General features: G+C 42.7%; 1 long non-coding RNA gene across 1 annotated transcript in view; it reads right to left on the bottom strand.

Annotated features, from left to right (window-relative positions):
• LOC123951895 overlaps positions 1 to 8903 on the bottom strand; it is a 47681-nt gene extending 38778 nt beyond the window's left edge. Inside the window, exons 1-2 of the long non-coding RNA XR_006820529.1 lie at positions 8647 to 8903; positions 8284 to 8501 (exon numbers count right to left, since the gene is read on the bottom strand). This is a non-coding gene — a long non-coding RNA (uncharacterized LOC123951895). The remainder of the gene's footprint in view (positions 1 to 8283; positions 8502 to 8646) is intronic.
• Positions 8904 to 17914: the final 9011 nt, after the last annotated feature.

The raw sequence follows: 17914 nt of genomic DNA, 5'->3' as shown, positions 1-17914 counted from the left end.
TGTAAATGGTTAAGATTTCTTTTTTTTTTATCACTGAGTATCATTATTCCCGTGTATGTGTGTGTGTGTGTGTGTGTGTGTATCTCACATCTTCTTAATCCATTCATCTGTCTATGGACATCTGGGCTCTTTCCATCGTTTGGCTTTTTTGGACATCGCTGCTATAAATATTGGGGTGCAGGTGTCCCTTCTTATCACTACCTTTGTATCTCTGGGATAAATATGTACTAGTGTAATTGCTGGGTCATAGGGTAGCTCTATTTTCAACTTTTTGAGGAACCTCCATACTGTTTTCCAGAGTGGCTGCACCAGTTTGCATTCCCACCAACAGTGTAAGAGGGTTTTCCCTTCTCTACATTCTTGTCAACATCTGTAGTTTCTTGACTTGTTAATTTTATCCTTTCTGACTGGTGTGAGGTGGTGTTTCATTGTGGTTTTGATTTGTATTTCCTTCATGCCAAGTGATGTTGACCATTTTTCATGTTCTGTTTAGTCATTTGTAGGTCTCCTTTGGAGAAATGTCTGATCATTTCCTCTGCACATTTCTTGTTCAGATTATTTGTTCTTTGGGTGTTGAGTTTGATAAGCTCTTTATTGATTGTGGATATTAGCCCTTTATCTGATAAGACATTTGCAAATATCTTCTCCCATTCTGTCAGTTGTCTTTTGGTTTTGTCTACTGTTTCTGTTGCTGTGCAGAAGTTTATTTTACCTTGATGAAGTCCCAGTAGTTCATTTTTGCCTTTGTTTCCTTTGCCTTTGGAGACTTGTCTAGTAAGAAGTTGCTGCAGCCAAGGATAGAGACATCGCTGCCTATGTTCTCCTCTAGGATTTTGATGGATTCTTATCTCACATTTAAGTCTTTCACCCATTTTGAGTCTATTTTTGTGTGTAGTGTAAAAAACGGTCCAGTTTCAATCTTCTGCATGTGGATGTCCGATTTTCCCAATACCATTTGTTGAAGAGACGGCCTTTATTTGCATGATATCCTTTCCTGCTTTGTTGAAGATTTGTTGAGCATAGAGTTAGGGTCCATTTCTGGGTTCTCTATTCTGTTCCATTGATCTAGGTTTTTGTTTTTGTGCCAGTACACTATCCTGTTGACTAATGCTTTGTAATAGTGCTTGAAGTCTGGTATTGTGATGCTACTGGCTTTGGTTTTCTTGTTCAACATTTCTTTGGCTTTTTGGGATCTTTTCTGGTTCCATACAAATTTTAGGATTATTGACTCCAGCTCTGTGAAAAAAGTTGATGGTATTTTGATAGGAATTGTACTGAATGTAGAGATTGCTCTAGGTAGCATAGACATTTTAACAATATTTGTTCTTCCATTCAATGAGCATGGAACATTTTTCCATTTCTCTCCAATTTCTTTCTATAGTTCTATAGTTTTCTGAGTACAAATCCTTTTTCTGCTATTAAAAAAAAAAAAAAAAACAGCAAGCAAGCAAGCTGGGGAGTTAGCCCTTGGGTAACTCAGGTGTCTAAGCATCAGACTCTTGATTTCAGCTCAGATCACAATCTTAGGGTAATGAGATCAAGCTCAGGTACAGGCTCCATGCTCAGTGAAGAAACTCATTGAGATTCTCTCTCTCTCTCCTTCTCCCTTTGCTTCTCCCCCTTCACAATTGCATGCCTGTACTCTCTTTCTCTAAAAAAGAAAAAAAAATAGTCCACTATAAGAATAAAAATAAGAATCAGCAGAAGGGAAAACAAAGTGTGTATGAGTGAATAAACTGTGGGTAATTTAATTAAAGATGGAAGAAAAAAGCAAAACGACACAGGAAACAGATGGGCAGTAGAAAATGTACAAGAATATGATAGAAATAAATCTAAGGAATATCACAACGATCCACTTGCCTTTGCCAGGGATTCCTTCAGGGTGTATTTGTGTGCTGCTATTGTGTAAGAAGTCATCACAAATTCAGTGGCTAGGGAAAAAAAAAAGGAAAAAAAAACCCACATTCGTTATTTCACTCCCTCTGTGGGGTGCAGCTGTGTTCCCTGCTCAGGTTCTTACTGGACTGACAACCATGTGTCAGCCAGAACTGGGGTCTCATCTGAGTCTGAGGTCTTCTTGCAGCTCACAGGTTGTTGGCAGAATTCATTTCTCTGAGGTTGTAGAACTGAGGCTCCCCCCATTTTTCTCTGGTTGTCCCATGCAGACTTCCCGCAGCTCCAGGGGCCCAAAGCAGTGTGGCTGTTTGCCTTCTTCCAGCCCAGCAGGACACCACTCGGATGCTTCACATTTTTTAAAAGAAAGGCTCTTCTTATTCCGTCAGGCTCACCCAGGATAAAGTCCTTTTTGATTAACTCAGAGTTGACAGATTTATAGCCTCTCCGCAGGGACGACCTCACATCACAACAACAGGTTCTGTTCACACTCAAGGGCAGGGGTCATACAATCCGTATACACCAGGGGTAGAATCTTAGTGCCATGTTAGGATCCAACCTACCATTAGTGTGAGCATCAGACCCAAATCTAACAAAAGAAATATAAGCAAAATCCTTGGAAGATTTCTAACATCTTTCCTCTTAATGGAAGTGAGAACCTTTTGAGGAGAAATTTTTTCTGCTTTCCTGATTTTCCACTTTGCTGTAGGGGAAAGTGATGCTTGAGATGCAGGCTACAGCCTTGGGTGGTAAACCTGGCAACCATGGCTAAGCTGTGCACAAGCCGTGGGTGAGCCCTAAACTCCTCGCTAAGTGACCCAAAGCAGTTGCTAACAGGAGAAGTCTCAGGGACTCAGGTAGTCTGTTTCTTCAGCAACTAACATATCAAATGACCCAGAAGCCTGTACGAGATTTTAAAGACATACCCAGAAAAAGAACATGGGCATCTGGCATATGATTTCCTGTGCAGTGTGGGAAGGAAGGAGACATATGGGGGGTGCCTTCCCCAAATCTGATTATTTTTTAATTTTTTAAAAAATTGACAGAGAAACTACAAAAATGTTAACATTCTGAAAATCTGAGTCATGGGTTTTAATGAGGCCATCATATTATATCCGGTGTTTTTCTGCATTTTGGAGTGTTTCTTCACTTAAAGTAGGGTTTAGCTGGTGCAGTTGAGGTAATGTCACAGCTCTGTAGAGTGCTAACGGGATCACCTCACCCCTCCTCCCTCCAGGTCTCGAACCTTCCAACCTTCCCTTTCTCTAGAAAGCAGTTATTCCAGCCTACCATTTTCTGAATGGACCATGACCAGGTATCTTGGTGCCCCATGGAAAGAATCTCTTTCATTTTATTCCTGACATTGACTATATCTGATGAGGAAAAGATTATTTCAACACTTTTACTAAAGTATAGTTAGCATGTCATCAAAAATTTATGTTAAGTGTGAAATTCCACGAATTTCAGTGAATTCACAGATGGGTGCAACAACCGCCATTAATATGCAGTTTTACAACACTCCATCACAGATGAAATCTCCGTGCTCATTTAGAGTTAATCCTCTTCCCCATGCTTGGCTTGGACAACCACTAACCTACTTTGTGTCCCTTTAGACTTGCCTTATATGAACATCTCGGATCAACCAAATCATACAATATGGGATATTTTGCCTCTGGCTTCTTCCACTCACAGGGTTTTGAGGTCTTCCCCTTTTACAGCATGTGTCTGTTCTTTGTTCCCCTTAAGAACTGGATAGTATTCCGTTGACTAGACACACTACATTGTGATTATCCATTCACCAGTTGTTGGACATTTGGATGGGTTTTACCTTCGGTTGTTACGAATCAAGCTCGTGAACCTATCTGAATAAGTCTTCGGAGGAACGCATGTTGTTGTATTTCCCCACTTTAGGAAGATATTTAGGAACAAAATGGCTGGGTCATCTGGTAAATTAAAAACAAAAACAAAAACAAGATGTTCTCAAGCTTTCCACATCTCTCGATTATTTAGAGAAGATCACACTGGTCCAAGACTGGAGGTCTATTAACTTACCAAGTATTCTGTCTCATTCAGTTTAAAAAGGGAACAATATCCCCTAAGCAATTGAAAGGGCTTTCAGAGCCTCTATCTCAATAACTTTGGGGGAATGTATCACATTTGGCAATTTAAACATTTTCTGGGTTAAATTATAATTCTATTTTGCTAATACGCATTTGTTTGACTAGTCTGCAGTCTATAATCTACTTGTTCATTTAATATAACATCATACACATTTTCAGTGTTGCTGTGTATTCTTTTAAATTGCTGCTTAAAATGCCAGTGAATAGACTTGATATTTACTTAATCATTCTACTATAAATGAGTATTCAACTTATTTCCCCTAAAAAAAAAATCCTTACAAAAGCTTCCACTAGCATCTTTGTGCAAACAGCTTTCCCATGTTTCTGGATAATTTCCTTAGCAAAGGAACATCCAAATGCAATTGCTGAGTTAAAAATAAGTGTGCATTGAATGGCTTTTGACCCATGCTGCCAAACTGCTTTCCAAAAAGTCTATACCAGTTTATATCTGCCATTAGCACTGTAGAAATACTAGCTTCATTACATCCTCACTAGCACTGAGTTTTACCTTTTTCCGGGAATAGCATTCTTATAATTCTCTTTTTTTTCCCTCAATCACAATGAATCACCATAGAAGAAACAATCTGAGGTCTCCTGTCTTCTTTTCCTAAAATTTGTAGCAAGTGCACAACTGTCTTCTGGTTCACAGCTCTCAAAAAGGGCATATTTTCTTAGAAAAGTTCGCATTCTTTCTTAGGCCTATGTCTTTTCCTTTGCTCTGTACTTTTCCCCCCACCACCTTCCAGCTTGCACTCTGAGTAGACCTGCATCTCTGGCTGAAATCAATAATGTATCTGTCATCATATCTTCCCAACCAGAGAAATCTTCCCTAAAATCTACTCGGTAAGGAAGGGTCTACTCAGGATGAAAATTGCCAGATTGGCACTGCTCATTTTCTCTTCAGGTTGCTGAGCAGACAGTGGGGCAGGCTGGTTGCTTCCTAAATATGGAGTCCCATGTCCATAATGGTCATCATGGAGCCATGTGAGATGATAGGGCCCCTCACCCACTTCTGAAGGTGCTCCTTGAGGAGGCTAGCGGTGGCCCCAGCTCCTGTGGCTCTCTTTAAAACTACTCAACCACTCATGGTGGTTTATCTCAGTGGCCACAGACATCAGATGTGTCTGAGCTGCAGTGGCTGGGCAGTGCAATGGGAAGCTCCAGTATCATCTCTCAGCTCCCCCCAGGTGGACTCAGTCACTACAAGTTCTTGTAGAAGCATCTCTCTAGAATTATCAGGAGACACAGCTGGACAGTGGCCAGTAGGTCACCTTCTAGAAACTCAGAAAGTGCCACCCACACAGGTTTTTCCTCCTCACCTGGATACCACTCCCTTCTGGTAACTCCCCAGTATGGGTGTCTACCACAGTCTTAGCCAGGGCACATTTCTCACCAAAGGAGGACACTCCTAGTCAGCAGCAAAGGGCATGCTCAGCAACTATGACCCCCAAGACTTCCTAAGACAAAGAGGAAACTAATTGCAACAATGATGACTACCCAATTTTCTAAGTAATTGCGAAATTCAGCACCAAGAGTAGACAGCAGTTAGTGACAGTGGGATCCTGGGATAGATTCAAGAAGGAAAAAAAAAATAGAAGGAATGTATATCAGGAAACTGATATTTTTTGAATACCGATTAAGAGGTAGGTGGGGTTTTTGAAACATCTTCACAGACATTATATCTATTTGCACACCAGGAAAGCTCACCGTTTGCCCACCTCTTCCTCTGCTCAGGCTCTGTGTCACTGCTCTACACTGGCTTGATTTAGTTCTCATTAGGCAGTGACAGGCATGCCCGACGAAGTGAGATGGGTAACAGGACTTGAGGTCAAGGTTGGTGAGTCTCAATTAATCAGAACCAAGACCTCAGGGTTGGAGGAAGCTGGTGTGCCATTATCAAAGTCTACAGCCCTGTGGCAGACAGCCAGACATCAGTCAAATCAGAAACTTCATCCAGCGGAGCTGAAAAGGATAAAAGGTAAATGCCAACCACCCCCTTAACCCTCTTAAATATTCACCATATTTGAGGCAAAAGCAGAAAAAAAAAAACACAACATTTTGGACATTGCAATCATTCTGTGTCCTCACAGTCAACTGGAGGATTAACCTGAGAAAGCACCCGAGCATCGTGTCTCCCAGCACCCATACATGACTGCCCTATTAATGCCCACAAATAAACAAACAAGTAATGTAAAAACACCTGTTCTGTTGCCTCACCACACTGGAGTTGATCTTTCTTTCTCCAGCTTGGCGCCTAAAAATCCACTTCTTAGCACGTCATATAAAGACATTCCTGGTTGTTTCAAACTTTTGTACCCATCACTTTCCATTGGTGAGGCCTTGGGAAAGTCAAGAAACCTCACTGAGCTGAGGACTCTCTGTCTATGACAGAATGATGACTGGTGATCTCAGTTAAAGTGTTCTAGAAGCTATCAGTGTAAAGAACCACGAACACAACAAAACTGAAAAATGTGAACTAACATTGCTGTGGCAACTGTCAGGTCATTCTCTCCATAGAGGACCCTCATCCAGTTTCCAAAATCAGTTTATAAAGAAGCCAAGATGCAGAAAGGAAAACGCCAAGCCAGCTGGTGAGAACCAGGACAGAGTCTGAAGCTCCCTGAGCATATTCATGAATCTTCTCAAAGCAGAGCATAAATATTGCTGGTTCCAGCCCAACAAGTAATAGATGCTGTGATTTTTCAAAAAAAAAAAAAAATTAGTCAAGAGCCATAAAATAAAAAGCCAAAAAATAAAGCTGTGTTGTATGTAATTTTGCGAAAATTCCTGGTACTCTGTTTTCTCACATGTAAAATTGAGATTTTTTAAAAAGATTTTATTTATTTATTTGAAAGAGAGAGAGAGAGAGAACAAGCAGGGAGGAAGAGCAGAGGGAGAGGCAGGCTCCCTGCAGAGGAGGGACCCTCCCCCCAATGTGGGGCTCAATCCCAGGACCGGACCCAAAAGCAGCCACTTAACCGACCGAGCCATCCATGCACCCCAGGATTTTTTTTTTTTCGAGGTGATGAAAATGTTCTAAGATTGGCTATGGTGATGGTTGTACCTATCTGTGGATTGTCACAGTAGATGAATTGTATAATATGTGCATTGTATCTCTTTAAAATGGTTAAAAATAGCAAAGGGGTTTAAATAGATAAAACCAACATTCTTTCCAGCCACATGAGAGAAGACAAGAAATAATCTGAGCTTGAAATTGAGGGTGCTACATCTACCTTCAGCTGGACCCCATTCTAGGTGGGTGACGTTGGACAGATGACCTAACCTGGCGGACGTCTGTGTCTGCATCAGTCACAATGGGCTGGCGTGAAGGTGTTGACTAACAAGTGGGCCTGGGAGCTCGATGAGGACGGGTGATAATGCATGGCACTAAAAAAATATTCTTTTTAAAGGATGAATACCCAACTTTTGTAGCAACATGGACCGGACTGGAAGTGATTATACTGAGTGAAATAAGTCAAGCAGAGAGAGTCAAGTATCATATGGTTTCACTTATTTGTGGAGCATAACAAATGACATGGAGGACATTGGGAGATGGAGAGGAGAAGGAAGTTGGGGGAAATTGGAAGGGGAGGCGAACCATGAGAGACTATGGACTCTGAAAAACAACCTGAGGGTTTTGAAGAGGCGGGGGTGGAAGGTTGGGGGAACCAGGTGGAGGGTCATAGGGAGGGCACGTATTGCATGGAGCACTGGGTGTTGTGCAAAAACAATGAATACTGTTACGCTGAAAAAAAATAAATAAATAAATGAAAAAAATATTCTTCTTTATGTCATTAAAATTTTTGAACTATTGAAGAATTGGCTATGTGGCTATTTTTTTTAAAGATTTTATTTACTTATTTTAGAGAGAGAGAGAGAGAGCAGGAGGAGGGGCAGAGGGAGAGAGAGAGAGAGAGAATCCTAAGCAGACTCCCCACCCAGCAGAGAGCCCAACTCAGGGCTCAATCTCATGACCCCAAGATCATGACCTGAACCAAAATCAAGAGTTGGAGACTTAACCAGCTGAGCCATCCTGGCACCCCAGCTATGGCTGTTTAAAAATCAACTGCATTTCCCAAGCACAAGTCTCTTGCTCTCGCTGGTGTACAAACCAGCCATCAGATTATCCTACACAGACATGCACTTTTCTTTTTTTTGGCAAGAGTTGGGTAGGTGACTTGGCTGTGCGTGTCACTTCCTTTGTTCCATTGAAATTTAGATGCAACAAATAATTACGATCATACAAAAGACCACTCCCGGACCTTCTTACCTGTCTAAGCAGAAATGAAGTATCAGACTGCAGGGCGGACGGCATTTGCATGTTCTCCATATCTGCACGGCCCTCGTGTGGCCTTAGCTGGAAGGAGAGCTCACTCAGGGCCCAGAGGACTGCTCTGAAACCTGATGTTGGCTTTCCACCTCTTCAGTGCCAGGGAAATGGATTAACACTCCAAGATTCACATGCTCGCAAAATGCTTGCCATGATACCTATAGTACAGAACAATGATTGAAATAAAAGAAGTGCTATATATAAAACAGTCCAGCACCAGCTTATACGCCCCCCAATATTTGCTTTATTCCCTCTCAGTAAAAATGCAGAAGTTGGTTGTCACATACGGGATAGAAAACTCACCAGTCCATGCAGCACTGTATGCACTTGCTGTATGTTGGACTGATCTTGATTTTCACCCAGGTGTGTGGAGGCTGAACGGCATCATATGGGTTGGGAATGAAAATCGCTGTTCTTGAGAAACCTGGTGAGACACTGAGAAGCTAAGAAGCTAGCTGAGCTGCCCGTCTCCCCTACCGGGTCCTGAGTCCTACCGAGAGCCAACTGTGTCCAGTCCGCGCCAAATTCAGGAAAGAATTTCCTCTGCCATTCCAGGCATCTCTGCCTCTTGGTTTTCCTTTTCTTAAATTTTCAGGGGAAAAAAACGTAAAAACTCCCCCAAACCTCAAATCTTTATATCTTTTACTGAGGTTGCTAAACTGTCTCTCTCTTTTTTTTTTTTTCCTATGTAGATATGAAAAAGATATGGTCTTGCCTCTGGTGATATTTGCTCTGTGGGAGAGAAGCTGAAATAACATTCAGAACGCAAATAGACTACAAATGACTCAAGCCCTTTGAAAATCACTCTTGGTTTGGATTCACTGTGGGAATGAAAGCCTGTTGGACCGACTAAAGCCAGCCCTGGGCAAACACAGACCCAGGGCTGGAGAATTCCACGGAGGAGGCAGGAGTACTCGGAGAAATTTTAGCTGCCAATGGCACTTAGCAACATGCCCACCAGCTAGGCATGCTTTAACTTTGTTCCAGCCTTTGAAAGGCTCTCAGTATATTCTGAACACACTCGCTCCTGTTTTCAAGGGACGAGTTGGAAAAGAAGAATGAAATCGTTATTTAATACAGTAGCTGTGATCAGCAAAGATAGAACAACACTGTGCTTTGTATTTTTTCAAAGCTCTTGACTAAACATGATTGCATTTTAATCTTCTCCCCAGCCTGTGAGTTATCTTTATTGCCCTCTCTTCACAGCAAAGGCAGGTGAGACTCGACGACCCGTCCTGAGTTGCTGCAGGCCCAGCGTTGGCCAGGGTGGAGGCAGGGTTTGAAATCCCCCCCCACCCCCGCCCCAGCCCCTGATACCTGCTCCAGACCATCACACCGCACCAGCAGCTTCTGAGGCTTCCGCCAGAGTCAGAAATGCGCTCAATGACTTCATCAGAGCAGGGCTGTTAATAAATTACGTTAGAATCACCTGATGGAAAACCATGTGGTCATTTGCAAGCATGAGTTAGAATCTGTCACTGACATGGAAACAAGTCTATCTGTGCTGTTTGGGGTTAAAAAAAAAAAAATCAAGCAGTGGTACAAGAAGGGTGATGGTATAATTCAGTTTCAGTTTGGAAAAATATTTCCATGTTTTTTTTTTTAAAGATTTTATTTATTTATTCGACAGACAGAGATCACAAGTAGGCAGAGAGGCAGGCAGAGAGAGAGGGGGAAGCAGGCTCACTGCTGAGCAGAAAGCCCGATGCGGGGCTCGATCCCAGGACCCTGAGACCATGACCTGAGCCAAAGGCAAAGGCTTAACCCACTGAGCCACCCAGGTGCCCCATACTTCCATGTTTTAACAGCTTTTGCAAAGAGGATGCTAACAAGACAACTAAATGAATATATAATCCCCTCTGCAGTGTGAAAGGCATGACTGGTGGGGGGGGGGGGGACAAAGAAACAGTTAACGTATTTCACTCTCTTCAAATAATAGAGCAATGGCACCAAGTCCTTCCTGGACCCGCACACTAACTAACCAGCCAACAAGGCACTCTCAGAGTGCTGAGAACCCTAGTGCAATCCTCTTGTATTTGTCCCCGCCGTCCTGCAGGGAAGTGCCACCTGAGGCTGACATTATCATGAAAACAAATAGCTCTTCTGTGCAAATGTGGGGGGGAGTGCAGGGCACCAGGGGATCTGCACACTTATGGGGTCTCCTCATGCGATGTTGGTGCTAAGTGTGTGAAGCAGACCAGGCCCTCAGGCTGCCCTGGAGGGATTTCATCTCTCATTATGTCAAGGCAACTGGAGCTCTGCCAAAGAGCACCCCAAGTCATCCACCACTCATGGCAGAACCTAAACCCGGATGCAGTGCTGTGGTCCACACTCGGGTTCAATCGTGGAGATGTGCACACACCTGACGGGAAAGACTAGTCTCTAGTCTCCCTTCTGAGAGCAGAGAAATACAGAACCTGATGTGACAGGTTGTCCTAGTGCTGGGAGGAAACCCTGCTCTAGCTCCCCGATCTTGACCTCATGGCACCAGGATGCAGCTACCTATCTACTCACCTATCTGCCTGTGGCCAGATGGCAGGTACCTTTCATTTGGTCACTCTCTCTGGGATCACTTTTATGGGTGAACTTCTCACCTTAGGAATCTTAAACAGTGGCAGAGCCCCCTCCCATTTTGGACATTCACAGTGCCAGAAAATTCTATCCCCAAGGCAAAGACATGTGGCCTGGGTTCATCACTCTTGTTCCCACCCTGGCTGGGACTAGAAAGCCAGTCATCCAGAAGCATGGAAATCACCCAGAACACCTTGGACACGAGGGGTCTCAGGAAGGAATAACCTCTCTTTTCCAGGGGTTACAGTAGAAGTCTTTGCAAGCAACAGCTCTTGTCCCCAGTACTTGGTGTGTCAGCTGTCACAGAGCAGTGAGTGAAATAGTCCTGAAACTTGACATGTGTTTTTTTTTCCCCCTTAAAGATTTTATTTCTTTATTTGAGAGAGAAGGAGAGCATGAGCAGGGGTAGGGGCAGAAGGAGAGGGAGAATCAGACTTCTGAGTGGAGAACCAGACATGGGGCTTGATCCCAGGCCCTGAAATCACAACCAAAGCAAAAGCAGATGCTTAACTGACTGAGCCACACAGATGGCTCTCACAAGACCTGACTTATAATGTGATTTTATTCTATTTTTATTTTTTTCATGTTTTTGTTTAACATAGATGGTAAAACTGGTTTTAGGTTTAAAATTTAGTAATTCGTCACTTACATGTAACACCAAGTGCTCTTCTCTAGTGCCCTCCTTAATGCCCATCACCCATCTGCCCATCCCCCACCTACCTTCCTCCATCACCCTTCAGCTTTTTCTCTATGGTTAAGATTCTCTTGTGGTTTGCTTCCCTCTCTCTTTTTTAATGTGATTTTAGACTTTGAATTCTGTTGTGGTCTTCAAACATAGACCTGAGCTTTCCTGGAAACTAAGCTGCTCAATATCTTAAAATATATTACCATTCTACTGAGATTAGGCAAAGCCCGTTGCTGTGGCTCACTACCCAGATTGGCTTTGAACTGTGGATTTATTGAGTGAATGATGAATATGAATCAATGGCCAATTGTCAAGTTCTTCTTAGTTTCTCTTCCCCTTGACGATGTCAAATCAATGGCAGGTGAACGTAGAACTATATTTATTTCCTTTATGTGTTCCTATTCCCCAATCAGAAGCAGAAAATAATTCTGAAACTCTTGGTAATGCTAGTCACTGGTTTGAAATTCCATCTCTTTCTGAGAAAAAATTAATACAAATCATGTATCACTATGACAAGCACTTTTCTTCACCCTTCCATTCTTCTTATTGTGGTTCCTAAACCAAAGGGTTTTCACCTTTTTCTCACAAAGAAGGAACAGGGAGGAAGAGAGGGTCTTCTCAGTTGAATGGGACAGGAGACCTTCTCCATCTTATCTCCATCTTAGCCAGACAGATGGGGGGAGATGCTGAGGTCGGCCACTGGTCCCTCATTTCCAGTGCTGGCTCTATCACATGGCATGCTGGGTGGTGTCAGGCATGAGTTGGATTGAGCTCAGTCTCAGGTAGGTACCATCCTAAATCATTTGACCAAATGGTCTGCAGCCTGTGCCGGGGACAGTCCTCTTCCTGCCCACCACATTTGCTGCAAAGCCCCTGAGAGGCTGGTGCTAATGAGAAGAGCCCACTTTCTTATGAAACCCCCAGACCCCTTCCCCTCCAAAGTAACTGCACCCAAATTAGCTCTTCAGGACACAGGTTTTGGTTGGGGTCCCTCTCTTGGTGGTAAGGTGTCTGTCTATCTACCATTCCATCCTCATGCCAGGCACCCCTGGGGCCTCTCAAACTCCACAGGAGACCTGGCCACCAGAATTTTGTTCAGAATCATGGCCAAACTCTGAGGAGATTCCCTGGGTCCATCTTGACTCCAGATCTGGGTCTAAAATCACCTGAGAAGTGCTAATGGGCAGCAGAAACCAGCATCTTCAAAGTGAGCTCAGAGGACCAGCAGCACCTACATCATCTAGACACTGGTTAGAAATGCAATTTCTGCGCCCCACCCAGACCTACAAAATCAGAAACTCTGGGAGTGAACCCAACAGCCTCCACTATTGTAAGTCCTATAGGGGCTGTTGCTGTTGATGCCTAGAGCTTGAGAACCACAAACTTAAATCACCATTAACAGGCTTCCCTAATGCCTGGACCCCAACACAGACGTGACTCTTTTTCAATTTCCACTTTGCCTAGCAGCAAAATGAGTTCTGCACCTCACATCCTGGTGGTAACCAGAAGAGAATGTCTCCTTGGGTCTGGTTCCATTTGAATTTGGCTGTGTGAAATATTCCCTACTGTGTGCATGCATATGTCTAAGTGTGGGTGCCTGTGTGAGTGTGCATGCACACATGTGAGTGTGTGTGTTTGCACGCCCACGTGTAGGCTACACTATGCCAGAAAAGATAGGGAAGCACTATCTTATACTCTCATTTAATACTCTTGTCTTACAATCTTGCCACGAGTTTAACTGTCTTGACCTCACCCAATGATGCCTTGATTATCGCACCTAAGAAGTGTGATGGCTGAGCTAACACAGGCCATACAACAGGGCTCCCATTACAGTACCAGGATACTTAGGAAGCTGTCCAAGTGCCAAGGGAACTCCCAAGGAGAGTTTCTGAACCTGACCACAACTCCCTTTCTACTTTTCTTCCCAGGCTCTTGTGGGTTCTATCCTCTCCTTCCTTCTGTAGGATTAAGGATGTGAGTAGAGATGGAAGTAAGAGAGGGGGAGGGGGTGACTTGGACAAAGACTCCTCCACGTGCATTCTCAGGCACCTTTTTTGGAGCAGAGGGCTTCCCTGTACATTGAGCTCCTTGCCCCACCTACGGAGGCATCCCCCTTCTGAAGGGCTGGTCACAGGACAGAAAGCAGGGGTGGCCTGGGTATGCCTCGTGATGAGATACATAAACAGTGGAAAGTGAGCAGAACAGAGGCTAAATCCATTTTAAAAGGAAAATGGAATTCAGATGTGGGTAGGTGGGTGTTGGGGGTGGTCGAGGCAAGTCTCCAGAATCCTCGAGGCTGACATGTCTTCTGACGAAAGCCCTTGGTGCTGCCCTCATGGCACTGTGTGCACCCCAGATGGCTTTCAACGGCAACATGAGACACTATATGGGAACAGAGAAAGTTGAAACAAGCCTTTTGGAACTTGTAGGTGCACGTGGAAAAGTACAGGGAAAAACAATTGGAATCATTACAGGCTTTGAAAACTTATAATTACAGGTGAGTGGCTATTATGTTATTGGAACAGCCATTATAACTGAAAGGTACAATTTGAGATAATATATGTGGGGACATTAATACACCATCAGATTTTTACAGCACAAGCATCACAATGCATCCAATTTCAAATTAAAGGTTACCTTCCTGGGTTTTTTCCCTTCATTCTCTGCCTCTATTTTTAAATAGAGCATTCATGTGAACTAATGGTATCATTTCTCCAAAAAAAAAAAAAAAATCACAATAATTTTTGGTTGTGCATCTTTCACTACCATTTAAAAGTCTTCAAGTCTCTAACATGTTAGAGAAATAACAAATCAAAATTACCATCAGTTCATTCTCCACATGATGGTCACCTCTAAGTTACTCTTGCTAATTAAATAGAAGTATGGCATGTATAATCCAGATGGAGGGCAATATAGAAATCATCTTTATTTAATGTAGAATTTACATGTAAATGGAAATGGGTCTGATGCATCTGAAGGCCATGACCACTGGATGCAGAGGGTCAGAGAACAGCACAATAAACATGAAAAACTGAGGGACCAGTGGAATTTGGTCCTCGACTCCATCACCTTGTCATTGGGCCACGATGCTAATATCCCTGGGCCTCGGTGTCTCACCATGTGATCATCCTGAGGATGACAGTGATGGACAAAGGAAGCCTTCGGACAAAGGCGAAGAGCCAGCAGGAACACAAGGACATCCTCACACAGCCCTGGGCACTGAAGCACCTTGCATGGGAGGGCTAGCTTCCTTGGCCACATTCCCCCTAGCAAGGCCACGCTGTCCCTGTCTGAATGGTAACTAGGGAAATCCCAGTGTGATACCACATAGGCATGTGCCTTTGTCATTCCCATAGGATTTTTGTGCCATTCTGGCTCTTCCCAAATGCCCAAGACAGTCTCTTGCTAAGTGGTCACCTGTTCACTCATGGAAACAGCTGAATAATGAATCCTGACAACCCAACACTTGGCCTGAGTACTTACTTTGACACTGGGTGAATTATAGGTCAATGGCCCAGGTGTCCATCCCTTTGACAAGCTTGGATCTCAGGTCATTGGAAAGACAACTAGCTCAGCTCAGTGCCTGGTCTGTTATAAATTACTTTCTTTAATTTTTAAACATTTTTTAAGAGTTTTTATTCTTGTAAGATTTCATTTTAATTCCAGTTAATGGGCATACAGTGTTCTATTGGCTTCAGGTGTACAATATAGTAATTCAGGACTAACATACATCCACCCGGTGCCCATTCCAAGTGCCCTCCTGAATCCCCCGCCACCTTCCCTCTGATAACCACCAGTTTGTTTTCTGTAGTTGAGAGTATGTTTCTTGGCTTTTCCCTCTCGTTTCTCTCCCTTTGCTCATTTCTTTTATTTCTTAAATTCTTGACACGTCAGCTTTTTTTTTTCATTTCAGAAGAATTGCCAAAGTCCTCACTCTCCAAAGTCCCCTGTCAAAATTCCATGCAGAACAATATATGTACTTCACAATAATTATGCAAACATGGGTGTAAATAAATCTGCCTTTTATTTTTGCATTTATTTCTCATGTGTTCTGGGGTTACTCCAAGTACCTAGTTGGCTCTAGGCTTAGCTCAAAGACTAAAACACAGAAACTAGCTGGATTTCTTTTGTGGCTTTCTCAGAGAGACTAGTGGTTTATAGGTTGTTGGAACAAGTGAAAGAAAATTGTGGCAATGATGGATTTTATTATAGAAGCCACAGCGACAGGAAACTGATCTAAATAAAGGCAGAGCAGGGCTTGAGAATAACACAGATTATAAATGATTAAGAATGAAATGGCTTTGTTAAGATGCAAGTTGACTCAATACATTGTTTTCTGTATAAAATCAAATGTAAAAAGCCCAAATTGATTTATAATCCAAGTTTTCTTATGTAAAAAGTCATCTCACACCATGTCATCATATGACATGATTCTGAAAATAATATGAAAATTGCATTGTGCATGAATTTCTTAAGCTGTGTCAAGTGGTGAGCATTTCCCCATCAGAAAAGAACAGCTTATACATATCAATTTATGAAGATCAAAGTCAGAGACAAAGTCAGCCTAAAGAAATGTGATGTGGGATGCCTCTATCAGACTGTTGTAGACACTGGCTACAAGAACAAGAGACATGTTAGGGACACACATCAGTAGACACGTTTGTTATGTGATGGGAGGATGTATTTTGTGTATTGCTATTATATCAAAACAATTATATATCACATAGAAAGCATAGATTTCCAAGCAAAATGTTATGACTCCCTACATTCTGGCTCATCGGCTCATTTTCAGTATGAAGGCACAAAAAGGAAGGGAAACGAGTTCTGAACAAATATTGTCTGTGTGCGCAGTGAGTGACACACTTCCTGAGAAATAGTTTCCTTGCTTGTGTCAATTGTATGGATTCCACTAGCAGGACTACGGACCCCAGATGCTCATCCCTGGGTCTCAGGTACCTTCTCCACGGTGTCAGGCACTGTGTAATGCAGACTATGAGGGTCCCTGTTAACTCTGTTTGATTTACTGTGTCAGTTTGATTGGCCATGGAATCCCCAGATTCAACATTATTCCTGGATGTGTCCCTGAAGACGCTTCTCGATGAGATTAGCATTTGACTCAGTGGACTCAGTAATCACCCTGCTCAATGCTGTGGGCACCGTCCAATCAGTTCCTGCCCCACTGCGTGAGCTGGGACATCTCTCATCCAAGATTTATTCCACTGAGTCTTCTGGTTCTCGGACCTCTGAGCCGGGACCAAATCGTACCACTGCCTTTCCTCGGTCTCCAGCTTGCACAAAGCAGATTAGAGGATGTCTCAAACTCCATCAGTTTATAAGCCAGTTCTTCCCAATTAAATAAATAAATAAATAAATAAATAAATAAATAATAAATTACATTGTTGGGGGCACCTGGGTAGCTCAGCAAACGTCTGCCTTTGGCTCAGGTCATGATCTCAGAGCCCTAGGATGGAGTCCAACATTGGGCTCCCTGTTCAGCTGGCATCCTGCTCCTCCCTCTCCCTCTGCCATTCTGCCATTCCCCTTGCTTTTGCTCTTTGGTTCCATCTTTCTGTCAAATAAAAAAGTCTTTTAAATAAATAAATAAATAAGCAAATAAATAAAATTGTTGGTTCCGTTTCTTTGAAGAACTATGCCTAAAACAAGACATAGAAGCCAATAAGAAGAACCCCTGTCCCCAGGGATAGGACTATTAATTTCTCTCCTTTCTCTATCACTCCTTCTTTCACTCACTCACACTTGCTCACTCCTGGATGACAGAATTCCACAAGCAGTGTAAATGATTAAATGAGGTCTATTCAATCAAAACAATTTAAAACATGATTTGACAGATAATAAATGTATAAACAAAAAAAAAATCAATCTTTCTCTACAACCAAGAAATTTATTCTTTTCCAAACAAACATAATAAAGATGAGACCTTTTTGTTCCCAAAACCTTCAAATATGGGAGAGTCTTTCCTAACCACATTCAAATAAAAATAGTCTATAGAAGTGACAAAGTTGTTCACAAGGTCACTGAGCTGCAATTCACATACTCTTTAAATGTGGACTTATATTCACACGTGGCATTCCATTTTCAGAAGGCATTTCATAAGCAATATGGCAAAGTTACAGAAATACTTTCAAAGCATGTGCATTCATAATATGCAAATAACTGTGGTGCAAATTAGTTGAATTATTCATTGAGGTGCAGTGCCAAACAACATTATCTGGACTTGAATTCCTTGCAGGTTTGGTTCATTTTTCAAAAACCAGAATTGACAGTTCCTTATGATGCCTGAGTGCACACCGAATC

The sequence above is a fragment of the Meles meles genome, chromosome 10, assembly GCF_922984935.1.
Source record: "Meles meles chromosome 10, mMelMel3.1 paternal haplotype, whole genome shotgun sequence".
Classification (NCBI taxonomy): domain Eukaryota; kingdom Metazoa; phylum Chordata; class Mammalia; order Carnivora; family Mustelidae; genus Meles; species Meles meles.
The sequence above is the reverse complement of the archived record's forward strand: the minus strand, read 5'-3'. Positions and strand labels throughout refer to the sequence as shown.